Genomic DNA, 14,921 nt, shown 5'->3' on the forward strand with positions numbered 1-14,921 from the left:
TCAAATTCCAAAACAAACGGGGCCTCACGTTAAGAACTGATTGTGAGTCTCGAACTGCTTATTGGATTCAAAATTAAACATAAATTTGAATCCAATAATCAGTTTGGAGTCACCATAGGTTATCAAATTCCAAAACACACGGGGCCTCACGTTTTATATTATGAGAATCAAATTGGACTCCGAAACTAATTAATTATTGGACTCAAAATTGTGTTTAATTTTGAGTCCAATGTTCAGTTTTGGACTTACAATCGGTTCTCAAAATCCAAAACAAGAAGGGCCTCAGTGATATGAAGCCCTTTATACAATCTCATTGTAAAATAGTGTAATGTATACGTTACAACATAGTGGGTCCCAACTTTAATTGATTCGAACCCTTAAGCTTATAGGTCTCACTTTAAATCACCTATGGCCTGTAAATCATACAAACCTATCCAATTCTAACATCCAATCATGTGTAATCTTCTTGTCATTGAACACCACAGTAAAAAATTACAGTAGGCAACGTGTCATAGTAAATGACAAAAGAACACATTATAAGATGTTAGAATTGGATGTTTCAGATCAATCAGAGGTTGACCATGTATGTCGTAGTGGGCCCTGCTCATTTTATTACAACGAGGACATGCCTTGCTCAAGCATGAGGCATGAGAGCGAGAGAGAGAGAGAGAGAGAGAGAGAGATTTTACCTAATAAAGTTCTTATACAAATGTAGAAGTAGAACCATATATACGTTAAGATATATGGAGAGCTTGTAATTATGTGTAAATTATAAGGAAATATCAAGGTAATTGATGCAAGGAGCATGGAGCAGCAACATCAAGATAAAGATCAACACAAGAAGCAACTAAAATAACTCCTGGGGGTTTGAAAACCCATGCCACGAGTTGGAAAAAAACTCCAATATAACACGTGTAAGGAGTGAAGCTCCTTCACCAACACGAAAGAGCCAATGCTCTCTTCACAACTGATGTCCCAAAAATAAACTTTATTCGAACTAGATCTTTCTTTCATTATGTCATTACATTATATAGATAGCCAAAACCAAAAATTAGTAACCCTAAATGCTAACTTAAGACCTAAACAATTAATTCTCCCTAGAGCAACAAAATAAAAGTTAGAAACATTACTAAATAACCTAAAATAGAAAACTCGTAATTGACCATTTGACCTATACCATATATGTAAAATGCTCACAACTTGCCCAAATCACATTAAAATTTCGTAATCTTCTAAAAATACAAGAATCAAGCTAAACAGATAAATTTTGATGGGCCAAAAATATGCTACAAATAAAATGATGAAAATAAAAAATAAAAAATAAAAGACTTGCTCAATGGCATGTGTTCTGCACCAGTAATACCCCATCATATGAACAAATAAAAATAGAAGAATATCAACTTTATCAAAAAAATAAAAGTAAAAGAACATCATATATGTATTAAATTTCCTATATCCGGTGGTGGATTTTGCACCGGCTGATAGGGACCTGGTGCCGGAAAATGTCTTCCCATCCTATTCATTATAGGTGCAGGATTGGCCGTTCCGCCTACTCTATCACCCAACAGTTCCCTTCCATGTCCGTGCAGTGCAAGCCCTACATCTGTACCACAACATATTTCACATTTAAAATGGGACCAAAGCAACTCGCTAGGAGTGCGATTTGTGTCAGCCCAGTCTGAACCCGACGGCTTTAACCCGATTTTGGCTCAAGTTGGGTCAGCCTGAAACCAACCCAACCAGGGTTGAAAATTGGCTTAGACGGGTTTTTTTAGGGTTGAGAGACTTAAAGGCAGGTTGGGTTAGTGTTGACACTCATCAACTCGAGTTTTGGGTTGAGGTAGCCCAGGTTGGGTTGGGTGAGGGATGGCCTTAACCCATCCCAACCCGGCCCTAGTTGTGAGGCAGTGCATGCAAGTGTAGCAAAATTGCACCGACATTTTTTTTTTTTTTTTTACTCAAAATTAAGAGAAAGCAAAGTGCCTCTTTAGATATCACCAAATTTGGTCTTAAATTATTTTATTTGCAATAATAATTACTTTAAATAAATTTTACTTGCAAATAGGACTTTGAGGTCTCTTTGAAATTCATTAATTATATTATTCCTTAAACTATTACAACTATTATGTGCAAATAATCATATTTAACTTCAAGAGAAAACGGTTTCTACACACAAGCGTAGATAAGTTATCTACATACTAGCTTAAAATACAGTGGGGGCCCACATTGTTTGGGTGATCCAAAGCATTCATTTGATGGGCCCTCACATAGATAGGGTGTGCCCAAAAAATCAGCTTCATAGGATCATCCTACCCTTCGAATCGAGGAGGCAAAAAATGGACAGATTTGTGAAGGTTTATACACGTCCATTTTACCTCCACAAATCGTAGGGTTGGGAGCTAATTTTTTGTGGACACCCTATCTATGTGAGGGCCAATCAAATGAATGGTTTGGATCACCCAAACAATATGCCCTCAACTGTATTTTAAGCTATTGTGCAGATAACTTCCTACACTTAGTGTGTAGAAACAATTTTCTCTTAACTTCAAACCATTTGTATATCAGATTACGGAAATGATATTTCCACCCCTATTGTTTATCTTTTCCTGAAAATGACTTCATTTTTAGGAAAAGATTAATAAAATGGATGGAAATAGTCGTCATTTTTAGGAAAAGACTAATAAAATGGATGGAAATAGTCATTTTTAGGAAGAGGGGGTGAAAATATCATTTCCCATAAGATTATTACCAAATAATTTTTAGAGAAAGCCAAACCAAAATTGGTTCTTATTTTCAAAGGAACATCAAGGTCTTTTTGGGAGCCATCAACTTTTAATCAATACCCATACAAAAAATAATCTATTACAAAGCAAATGAATTCCTCCTTGCGTTTTAACAAGTAGAAAATGTTACATAAGAAACGACTATTCAAAAATATTGCATAGACGAATTTCTTGCATAAGTTCTAAGTGAGAAAATCTCACAGACTAGAAATTTTATCTGTAATATATTTTATTTTGCGTGGTTCGATTAAAAAGAAGAGGCAATAAAAACTATATATCTTATCGTATATCCAATCAGGGAATTTAATTTACCATTTTCTCTCAATTGTTACAAGGAAAAAAAGAAAACAGCATATAAAGATCTGTTATATACCTTGAAGAGGAAGATGAAGCAAAACCCTCGATTCCACCATGAGAGAAGCAGACCCAAGTAAAAGAAATGAGAAAAGAGCTATGGGTAAAGCTTTTTGCAGTAATGCCATTGTTCACTATCTTTTAGGCATCTTCCATGTTGTGTTCGATCCACAAAATATATAGAGACTCCGGGATCGCTCATCTCAGAAATACAAAGGAAAGTTGTAGGAAAATGCCGTTGAAACTTCAACCACTTTTGTTAACCTTGACAATGTCTAAAAGTCTTGCACCCAGGTTGGACTTAATAATTGTGTACAGTATACAGATAGAATTAGAAGAATGCAAGAGTCATACGCAAGTTCTGTCAAATGAGAGAGGTTCATGCCCCAAGTGTTTAAAAACACGGATGTGATGCGGAATGCGGCCAAGAAAAATCCTTGTTCCTCTTGGCGAGGACGCGGTCGAGAACGCGGTTGGCACGGTCATATGTTGGGAGAGTCAAAGGACTTGAGCAACACGGATGCGGCCAAGGTAAAAGGGAGTCGACTCAGGCGAGTACTGAGTTGAGTTTAGGAGTTTTTAAACACTGAATTCAAAACCAACATATATGGAATTTCATTCTTACTTTGTTTGACAAAACAGGGCTTAAAAACAAAGATGGATGGTCCAATGTCGTGGGCCTCAGCTTTTGTCTTGGTTGGAAACAGGGGCGATGCTAGAAATTTTGCAGAAGGGGGGCAAAAATTGTAGTAAGTATTAATTTTAACTTATTTTCTATCTTAGGGATGATTGGCGGGGGGGGGGGGGGGGGGGGGGCGGGGGGGGGGGGGGGGGGGTAAGTATATAAAAATACTAAAAAATAAAGGTATATTTTTTTTTTGAGGAAGTCTAGCGTCAAGCGGTTAAAAGCCGCTTGAAGCTACTCGAGACTCTATTGGCCATAAAACACCTTGCTGGCATTAACTATGGTTTGTACAACGGCAGAATAATCGCCCACTTCCTCTTACTATAAAACTGACAGGCTGGCATTAATTTAGAAATAAAATCTTTCTTTAAAATACCATATGCAATTTTCTCTTGATGAGTTACGGTAAACCACTAGGCTTCTTTCAATCTGTGGCCTTCTTTAACTGAGATTTTATAAGGTGTAAGCCCTTACAGTCCCTTATTTTTCATGAAGTATTGTACATACCACACTATAGGATGATCCAAACCGTCCATATGATGTGCCATAACGTAAATAGTAGTGCATAAAAACCATTTCCATATGATGATCCTAGCCCTCCGATCTATAGATGAATTGCATATTCTGGAAACTCTATCGATCGGAGGGCTAGGATCATCCTATGGAAATGATTCTTTTGGGCACAACCAATTAACATTATGGCCCATCATATGGACGGTTTGGATCATCCTATAGTGTCTCCGTACAATACTTCTTGAAAAATAAGGGACTGTAAGGGCTTACACCATATAAAATCTCTCTTTAACTATCCTCAAAATGAGATTTTATATGGTGTAAGCCCTTATGGTCCCTTATTTTTCTTAAAGTAATGTACGGCCTACACCACAGGATGATAGAAACCGTCCAATTGATGGGCCATAACATAAATAGGTTGTGCCTGAAATTATATGGTGGCCGGCCATGTATGCACCGCGCAGCCCAAAATTACTGTGGGCCCACATTTTTTTGGGTGATCTAAATCGTTCATTTGTTGGGCCCTAATGTAGATAGCGTGTGCCCCAAAAATCTTTTCCATAGGATGATCCTAACCCTCCAATTTATGTAGGTTTAAAATTGACGGTACAGTACATAAATCCCCACAGAACATAGGGTTATGATTAACTGTTTGGAGAAGATTTTTTGGGCACACGCTATCTACATTAGGGCCCAACAAATGAACGGTTTAGATCACCCAAACCACCATATATAATCTCGTTTGATGGTTTTTTTGGTTGACTGAAATAGCCCCCAACAAACTGATCAGACGCGATATACTTACTCCATCAGTGGGTACCGTCAAGAATATTGCTTTAACGAGAAAATTAAAACACATTAAACAAGGGAATGACAGCACTATTTTGACGGATTATTATGCCTATTTATTAATCCTAGTGAAAGAAGGGAGTGCCAACAAGGCAATTTATGGCCAATAGAATCCTGAGTACGTTCAAGTGGATATTTATTTACCCGCTTGACGCTAGTGTTCCTCATTTTTTTTCCCAAAATATTAAGGGGGGCAATTGCCCCCCTTCCCTTTCAAGTGCAGTCGCCCCTGGTTGGAAAGCTGAGATTGAACCTCCGAGCTCCTCGACCCGTGTTGAGCCTCAGCTTTAATGAAACTAAATTGTGTACCGACTAGATGTGATGATACCTTTGACCATTATTAAAGTTGGTGGGGACATTGATGAGACAAGCCAAGTCCTAGGAAATAATATGTGTGCCCCTTTTTCTTCCTTGCCAGAAACTTCTTGGGCAGGTGGGAAATCCGTTTCCCCTAAAAAGTGTTTCTCGCGGGTGGTAAACTCGTTTCATATAAAACGCGGGAAATGCGTTTTCGGAAATGTTTCAGAAACATGATAAAAAAAATTGGAGAAATGTTTTTCGTGTTTAAATCAACAAAACCACATATTTCGTGTTTTCCTTGTGTTTCACGTGTATTTTTTCTATCGCTGAAATGCTTCTAATGCGTTTCCGAAGACATTTCTCATACGATTTTCTATCATTTTCTCATTTTTCATTTCCCCTATATTTTTTCCCATGCGTTTTCCCTTTCCGTTTCACGTTTCATTTCCCGAATTCGTTTCTCACCCTGGTAACTATGGTCTTAAATTTATATCAGATGGACAGCTTCAACTTGTAAAAATTGATATTGGTAGACTTATTAATTTACTGAGTCTAATGATTTATGTTGGCCATATAATGAAATCGACACCTAAGTCCGTAGTCCACCAATATACGGAGTGTACACATAAAGACAAACCGTATACGAATCGTTCGCCATTGAAAGGGAGAAGGAGAAATGCAAAACCCTAAAACAAATGAAAAACAAAACCTAGATACCGAGTGATAGATGGGAATGAACTCACGTTTCAAGTTTTCGAGACTTCCCAACGACAATGGTGGTTGAACGAAGAGGAGGATGACTGGGAGGGTAAAAAAACAAAGTTGAAAATGGAAAAGTAAAAAAAAAAAAGAGGGAAAGAAGAGAGAAGAAGGAAAAGTAGAAAAGTAAAACGTGTTGCTTAAGAAAAGGGCATTTTCGTCCAGCTTTTACTGACAAGACATCTTTTGTCCCTCGTTGATAATTCAGAAAAGCATGGGTCATGTTGACAATTACGTCATTTTTGTGTCCCCCATTGGAAATTTTTCCTTTTCCTTTTCCAAAAGGGTTAGATTACTAAAATTTCCCTGTCTACATGTACAATGCCCGTGAGGGGCACATGAGTGAAGTGGCGGTCTTTTACTCGGCCACATTGTCATTATGTACAAACTTCCTCCATAATGCTGCTCCCTTTGGCTTTTGAAAGCTGAACTTTGATGCTTGGAGCTTAGCGCAGGGAATCCTGGTCCAACCGGTGTGGGCAATCTGATTTGTGATTCGGGGTGAAGATTTCTCGTTGCCTACACTAGTCTGTTGGTCTCGCTGACCCAAGCGATGCTAGGGTTCAAAATTTGCCCAATGTGCTTAAAATTTTAGGTAAGGTGTGCTTAAGACTGATTAATGAGGGAAACTCTCTTAATGTGATTCAATAGATGAGAGAAAGCAAGCCTCATCTTTGCATGTTCACTGTTACTATTGAGGAGATCCTTCACATTGTAGGTGATCATTCCGTACTTATTCAACACGTCTTTCTATTTATTCGCTCCTAAAATAGTTAACCACATTAAACACATAGTTGTAGTTCTTATAAGTCTCTTAAGGTAACCCAAACAATTTCATAGAATTCCCCAAGAGACTGTTGGAAAATCTAGTCTAACATAAAGAACCCTAGAAAACATAGAAGGACTCATCAATTTTACATACAACATCAGAAGTAACCTAGGATACCATAATGACTCATCCCTTATCAAGACCCTTTGATTTTGATTTACCCAATTGCAACAACCCGGAGCTATTCCTCTCATAGTCATCATTATCACTACCAAGATCACCCACGTTTCCGTTCATTCTGCGTTTCTTTGGGTCATTTCTTCTGCAAGCAAAGATGATGATAGCTAAAATGGAAAGGGCCACCACAATCATGCAAAGCAATAAGAGGCCCATATAGGATGTCCCATAATGCTCGGGGGGGTGATGGTGCCCTATTGTATTCATTTCAGGAGCCGGATTGGCTGTTGTGCCCACCCTATCGCCCAACAATTCTCTTCCACGTCCGTGCAGTGCAAGTCCTACATCACAAAATCACATTTAAACTGGTACCAAAGTAACTAGGTTTTATACGATGATGCCTCCAAGTGTAGCATAAAGAATACAGTGGGCCCATATTATTTTTAGGTTGACCAAGCCATTAATTTGTTTGGACCCTTGATTCAAAAATCTTCTCCAGAGGATGATCCTATCCCTCCGATCTGCGGAGGTTTCTGTACAGTGCTGTCCATTTAAACCACCACAGATCTGAGGGTTCGGATCGTCCTATGGAGAATAGGGGTAGTGCAACTCGGCTCAGGTTGGATCGGGTTGAGACCAATCCTAGTCCACCCCAAGTTAGCATTCCCTCAATTCTAACCCCACCAAACCCAAGCCTCGGGTTGAGAATGGTCAACCCTAACCCAACTCATCTAACCTGTTTTTTTTCAAATTGGGCTGGGTCGGGTTCAGGTGCACCCAGGGGGCAAATAGAAAAATACAAGAAAAAAATATAACCCAAAGAAAATCAAGTTAAAATTAGAATAGGGAGGTCGGGTTCGGGTCTGGTCGGGTTGGTTACCAAGGCCTCAACCCTAACCAACCTGAAATTAAATCAGGTTGCCTCTTCCAAACCCTAACCTGAGAAAATGCCAACCCAACCCAAGCCAAAATCAGGTTGAACCCATAGGGTTGACCCCATCCCAAGTTGCACCCTCGAGAAGATTTTATGGGAAATCCCAAACTATCATTCCACTTAATTTTGCTACAATTTAAACCACGGAAACAAGAGTTGATTCATTGTACAACACCGTTTTAGACATGCTTGGAGGCCCAGAAAATCTGGAACGTCAATCTGGTGGGCCGTACTCTTGATGGTCCATCATTGAATGTTGACAACTTATGATCTTTTGGCCCATTTGTGGGGTACTTGTCATATAGTTTACTTTAGTATCAGTCAATGAGAACAAATTTTTAACCATGAATTCCAAGTGGAGCCCACCCGATAAAGAGTGCAGATTTAACTTCAAACCATTTGTATATAATTAAGAAGATGGAAATACTATTTAGATCTTTATAATCTATTACAAAGCAAATGAATTCCTCTGTGCGTTTTAACAAGTAGAAAATGTTACATAAGAAACGACTATTCAAAAATATTGCATATACGAATTTCTTGCATAAGTTCCAAGTGAGAAAATCTCACAAACAAGAAATTTTTATCTGCAATATATTATATTTTGCGTGGTTCCAATAAAAAGAAGAGGCAATAAAAACTATATATCTTATTGTATATCCAATCAGGGAATTTAATTTACCATTTTCTCTCAATTGTTACAAGGGAAAAAAGAAAACAGCTTATAAAGATCTGTTATATACCTTGAAGAGGAAGATGAAGCAAAACCCTCGACTCCACCATGAAAGAAGCAGACCCAAGTAAAAGAAATGAGAAAAGAGCTATGGGTAAAGCTTTTTGCAGTAATGCCATTGTTCACTATCTTTTAGGCATCTTCCATGTTGTGTTCCACAAATTATATAGAGACTCCGGGATCCCTCATCTCATAAATGTTGGAAAATTTGTTGAGGGTACTGTTGATGATAGAAAACAGAAACTTGTTGCTTCAAGGCGTGATATCACTTTCCTTAAGACAAGATTCGCCCCCACTAGTAGTGTGCAAAGGGGATCCGCGAATTGCCTCCAAGATACAATGAAGCCTAGTAGGGAAGCCCTACTAATGTTTGATGACGCGTAGCACTAGCGGAATCAAACCCGAAATGCCCTTCCGAAATTTCAAGCCTTAGAGAAATCTCTAGATTCTGTTTCTGCAGAAAAACAGTATCTAGAACAGTAAACAAAAGAAAAACAGTATGTAGAAATACTTGGGGATTTTTGTAGGAGTGTAGAAGAGAGTGTAAAATCAGTCAGAATTGCCAATTCGATTTCTATATTAAATGACTGAAGTTTGCACATTTTTATAGACCATCTGGTGTCTTTTCAGTGTGAAAAACACCTCTACAGGGCACCTTTCCAGAATGTTTGAAATCTGACCTTTAGATCGCACCCATTGATTTTGAATGGTCCTGATCGATTCTAGAGGTGACTGTTGGTTTGAGTAAAACCTCTCTCCAACCCAGTCATCGTTAGATCAACCATCTATGGTGTGGATCGCACCCCCTTGGCACATGACCGTTGGGGGAAGGGACACAACCCATTTGATCACACTCTTTGACCGTTGGAGTCATGGGCCCGTTGGGCCGACCGTTAGGCCCGAACCGAAACGCAACCCAACTGAACCATTCGGCTTGATGGGCCTGCGAACCATTTGACCCACCCATCCGACCGGTCCACCTTCATCTTGATCCAACGGTGCAGATCAAATCTGGAAAAATTAAAGGCTCCAATCGCTCCTCGCGACGTTGCGTACGTGCGAAGTGCAAAGTGCGCCTAAAAAAGCGCCACTATGCGCCCTATAGCCCATTGCCCACGCCGCGCGCGCGCGTGCGCGTGCGCGTGTGCGAACGGTGCGTTGCACCGTCCCGCGGGTCCAACCATGGGTTCAACCCAATGTGCAATCAACAAGAGTTAGAAAAGGTAGTGCTTTATAAGCCCTTCTCTTTCTTTTCTCTCATCTGATGTGGAACTATCTTTTCAACTACACTTCTACATCCTTTTGTAAAAGCAAATATTTCCAAGAAAACATTTTCTTTTTCCCAAACGCTTTTGATAAAACATTTTCCAAAACACTAAAACATGTAATATACATGATTTTGAAAATGCAAAATCACTAACAATCCCCCACCATTTTCAAAATCAAAGAAAATTTTCTCATCAGGCTTGGAAATCTTATGCATAGATGAAGGTATCTCTCGATTTGAACCTTCACTTAGTGAGGACATATCAAAGTTAACCAGAATTGCATAGTAGACGTATCTTTGAACTAGCTATTCTATTTGGTTAACCGGATACGTCTCACACACAAGATTTCACCTCTTTGGGCAATTTCTAAAACCGACACATGTACTGGCCTTGTGTCTATATCTTGGTTTCATGAGCGCTCTAGAGACTAGCCAGGTCTCATAGGAAGCGGCACCACTTCCACACTCACATAGGTAGGCTTATCAAGAGTGCCCCTGTAACTAAAACACTCCAACACTATGTTATAAGCCTATTAAGAGTTTAAATACTCAGCCTTCTCCTTTTAAACATTACAGGTACCAAGCACTTTACCTTGGGATGGCAAATAATACAGATTATAGTGCTTGCAATCACTCCATATGATGTACTTGGACTCATTGAACTCAAGACTTGATGTTTATTCAAGTGTTGAGTTGATGTTCCATCATTGGTGACTATTGGTTAATGGCTTTAACCCCATCCCTAATGATGTTTTACTCACCAGATCTCTTGCAAGAGCTTTAGTGAATGGATCGGCCAAGTTTTGGCTCGATCTCACAAAATCAATAGTTACTACTCCATTAGTAAGTAACTCTCTTATAGCACTATGTCTAAGTCCTATATGTCTGGACTTACCATTATAAACATGATTATATGCCCTTGATAGTGTGGCCTGACTATCACAATGGACATAAATCGATGGCATTGGTTTAGACCATAACGGAATTTCCAATAACAAATTCCGAAGCCATTCCGCCTCTTTACAGCATGCTGCCAGAGCTATAAACTCTGCTTCCATAGTTGAAGTTGTTATGCATGTCTGTTTCTTAGAGGCCCAGGAGACTGCTCCCCCACCAAGGGTGAAAATCCACCCACTGGTTGATAAATGGTCTATACGCTCAGTTATCCAACTAGCATCAGAGTATCCTTCTATTACAGTTGGATACCCACTATAACATAAACCATAGTCTATAGTTTTCTTTAAATATTTTAAAACTCTATAGACTGCATTCCAATGAGAAAAACTAGGATTACTGGTAAACCTACTAAGTTTACCTACATCATATGCTATGTCTGGCCTAGTACAAGTCATAGCATACATAAGACTACCAATTACACTAGCATACCCTAGTTGAGAGATAGTCCTGCCAGTATTAAGATACAACTTTATATTTGGGTCAAAAGGTGTTGAAATGGGTGAACATTCAAAATGGTTAAACTTTTTAAGAACTTTCTCAATATAATGTGATTGTGTTAGAATAAGACCATTGTCCTGTCTTATGATTCTAATACCCAAAATCACATCAGCTTCACCCATATCTTTCATATCAAAGTTTTGAGAAAGATATGATTTAGTACTTTGAATGCTTGCAATATCAATACCAAAAATTAACATGTCATCAACATATAAACAAATAACAACACCTTTGCCACCCTTGAATTTACTGTATATACATTTATCTGACTCATGTATCTTATAACCATTTGACACTAAGACTTTATCAAATCTTTCATACCATTGTTTAGGGGCTTGCTTAAGCCCATACAAAGATTTGATAAGCTTACATACTTTATGCTCTTGGCCTGGCAGAATAAATCCCTCAGGTTGTTCCATATACACTTCGTCATCAAGTTCACCATTTAAGAATGCGGTTTTAACATCCATCTGGTGAATGTGAAGTTTGTATATGGAAGCAAGGGCAATCAACACTCTAATGGTAGAAATCCTAGCAACAGGTGCATATGTATCAAAGTAATCAATACCGGGTTTTTGAGTAAACCCTTTGGCAACTAACCTTGCCTTAAACTTTTCTATGGTCCCATCTACTTTGATCTTCTTCTTGAAGATCCATTTACATCCTATAGGTTTAGACCCAGGTGGTAGATCAACCAAAATCCAAGTTTTATTACCCATGATAGAATCCATTTCGTCTTTAATTGCTTCTTTCCAAAAAGCAGCATCTTGTGACTTTATGGCTTCTCCATAGGTTTGAGGGTCACTTTCTATGCTAAAGTTTAACAAGACAGAACCTTGGAGTTTTTCCCTTGTCCCTTCTACCAGGTAGGTTACAAAGTCAGGGCCAAAACTCCTATCCCTTCTATCTCTTGAACTTCTTCTTATTTTACTAGGTTGTACACTAGGTTCACCAACTTCTGTTTGTGATTCTAAAGAATGATCTACAGAAGTTGTAGGTTCAATTTCTTTAGGAATTGAAGTGAACCTATTTTCATAGAAAAATGCATCTCTAGATTCAATTATGGTATTGACATCTATAAAATCATTGGGTTCTATAACTAAGAACCTATAGGCCTTACTGTGACTAGCATATCCCAAAAAGATACACTCAATACCCTTTTCACCTAATTTCCTTAACTTAGGTTTAGGGACTTTAACTATAGATCTACAACCCCAAACTTTAAGGTAACTTAAGTTTGGTTTCCTTTTCTTCCACAATTCATAAGGGGTTATATCAGATTTCTTACTTGGTACCCTATTCAAAATGTGACAAGCTGTAAGTAAGGCTTCACCCCAAAAACTTTTATTTAAACCAGAATTAACAAGCATAGCATTAATCATTTCAGTAAGTGTCCTATTCTTCCTTTCTGCTACACCATTTTGTTGTGGTGTATAAGGGGCAGAAGATTCATGGACTATGCCTACTGATTCACAGAAATGAGGAAAGTGATATTCACCACCTCTATCTGATCTGAGACATTTAATGCTTGTTATACATTGGTTTTCTACTTCAGTTTTATAAATCTTAAATTTTTCTAAAACCTCATCTTTATGACTAAGTAGATAAACATAACAGTACCTAGAATAATCATCAATAAATGTAACAAAGTACTTTTTACCTCCCTTTGTGGAAACACTATGTATGTCACATACATCACTATGAATTAAATCTAACAAGTTAGAAGTTCTATCTACTTTAGGAAATGACTTAGTGATTATCTTGGTTTGCATGCATGTTTTACATCTATCTACTAAGTCATTTTCATATTTAGGAATTAAGGTTAACTTAACCATATCATTCATTTTCCTAGTATTTACATGTCCTAAACGATTATGCCATAAAGATAAAGAAGAATCCAAAACATAAGCAAAGACATTCACTTTATTGATATTAAGTTTGAACATCCCTTCATACATATATCCCTTCCCAACAAAGGTACCCCCCTTAGAAAGAATGAACTTGTCAGATTCAAATACAAGTTTGAAGCCATTCTTGTTGAGAATGCTTCCAGACACTAAGTTCTTTCTAACTTCTGGTACATGGTAGACACCGGTTAGAGTGAGTCGCTTGCCGGATGTGAACTCAAGTTCCACCTTGCCCTTCCCTTTGACTTCTGCTGTCGACGAATTTCCCATGTATAACACGCTTCCATCTTCAACTGTTTCATAAGTTGAAAACAGGTTCCTGTCTTTACAGACATGCATCGTCGCACCAGAGTCAATCCACCAATCATTGCCATCTTCAAGCATATTTACATGATTTTGAAAATGCAAAATCACTAACAATAAATACAAAGGAAAGTTGTAGGAAAATGCCGTTGAAACTTCAACCACTTTTGTTAACCTTGACAATGTCTAAAAGTCTTGCACCCAAAAGTCTTGAACCCAGGTTGGACATAATAATTGTGTACAGTATACAGATAGAATTAGAAGAATGCAAGAGTCATACGCAAGTTCTGTCAAATGAGAGAGGTTCATGCCCCAAGTTGCACCAGTGTTTAAAAACGTGGATGTGATGCGGAATGCGGCCAAGAAAAATCCTTGTTCCTCTTGGCGAGGACGCGGTCGAGAACGCGGTTGGCACGGTCATATGTCGGGAGAGTCAAAGGACTCGAGCAACACGGATGCGGCCAAGGTAAAAGGGAGTCGACTCAGGCGAGTACTGAGTTGAGTTTAGGAGTTTTTAAACACTGAGTTCAAAACCAACATATATGGAATTTCATTCTTACTATGTTTGACAAAACAGGGCTGAAAAACAAAGATGGATGGTCTAATGTCGTGGGCCTCAGCTTTTGTCTTGGTTGGAAAGCTGAGATTGAACCTCAGAGCTCCTCGACCCGTGTTGAGCCTCAGCTTTAATGAAACTAAATTGTGTACCGACTAGATGTGATGATACCTTTGACCATTATTAAAGTTGGTGCCTTGGTGGGGACATTGATGAGACAAACCAAGTCCTAGGAAATAATATGTGTGCCCATTTTTCTTCCTTGCCAGAAGCTCCTTGGGCAGGGAAATCCGTTTCCCCTAAAACGCGTTTCTTGCAGGTGGGAAACTCGTTTCATATAAAACGCGGGAAATGCGTTTTCAGAAACGTTTCAGAAACATGATAAAAAAAATTGGAGAAATATTTTTCGTGTTTAAATCAACAAAACCACATATTTCGTGTTTTCCTTGTGTTTCATGTGTATTTTTTCTATCGCTGAAATGCTTCTAATGCGCTTCCGAAGACATTTCTCATACGATTTTCTATCATTTTCTCATTTTTCATTTCCCCTATATTTTTTTCCCATGCGTTTCCCGTT

The 14,921-nt window shown here is 38.5% G+C and overlaps 2 long non-coding RNA genes across 2 annotated transcripts; both read right to left on the reverse strand.

The window, feature by feature from the left end:
- Window positions 1-1,200: 1,200 nt before the first annotated feature.
- Window positions 1,201-3,449, reverse strand: LOC143856740 (uncharacterized). Its single transcript, XR_013238333.1, has 2 exons — window positions 3,157-3,449; window positions 1,201-1,603 (listed from the first exon to the last, which is right to left on the reverse strand). It is a non-coding gene; the product is annotated as an uncharacterized LOC143856740 (long non-coding RNA).
- A 3,556-nt stretch (window positions 3,450-7,005) lies between these two features.
- Window positions 7,006-9,048, reverse strand: LOC143856723 (uncharacterized). Its single transcript, XR_013238321.1, has 2 exons — window positions 8,867-9,048; window positions 7,006-7,530 (listed from the first exon to the last, which is right to left on the reverse strand). It is a non-coding gene; the product is annotated as an uncharacterized LOC143856723 (long non-coding RNA).
- Between the last annotated feature and the right edge of the window lie 5,873 nt (window positions 9,049-14,921).

This window comes from Tasmannia lanceolata, unplaced genomic scaffold (assembly GCF_043159265.1).
Source record: "Tasmannia lanceolata isolate RefF3 unplaced genomic scaffold, GAP_Taslan_0.1 ptg000023l, whole genome shotgun sequence".
NCBI lineage: Eukaryota > Viridiplantae > Streptophyta > Magnoliopsida > Canellales > Winteraceae > Tasmannia > Tasmannia lanceolata.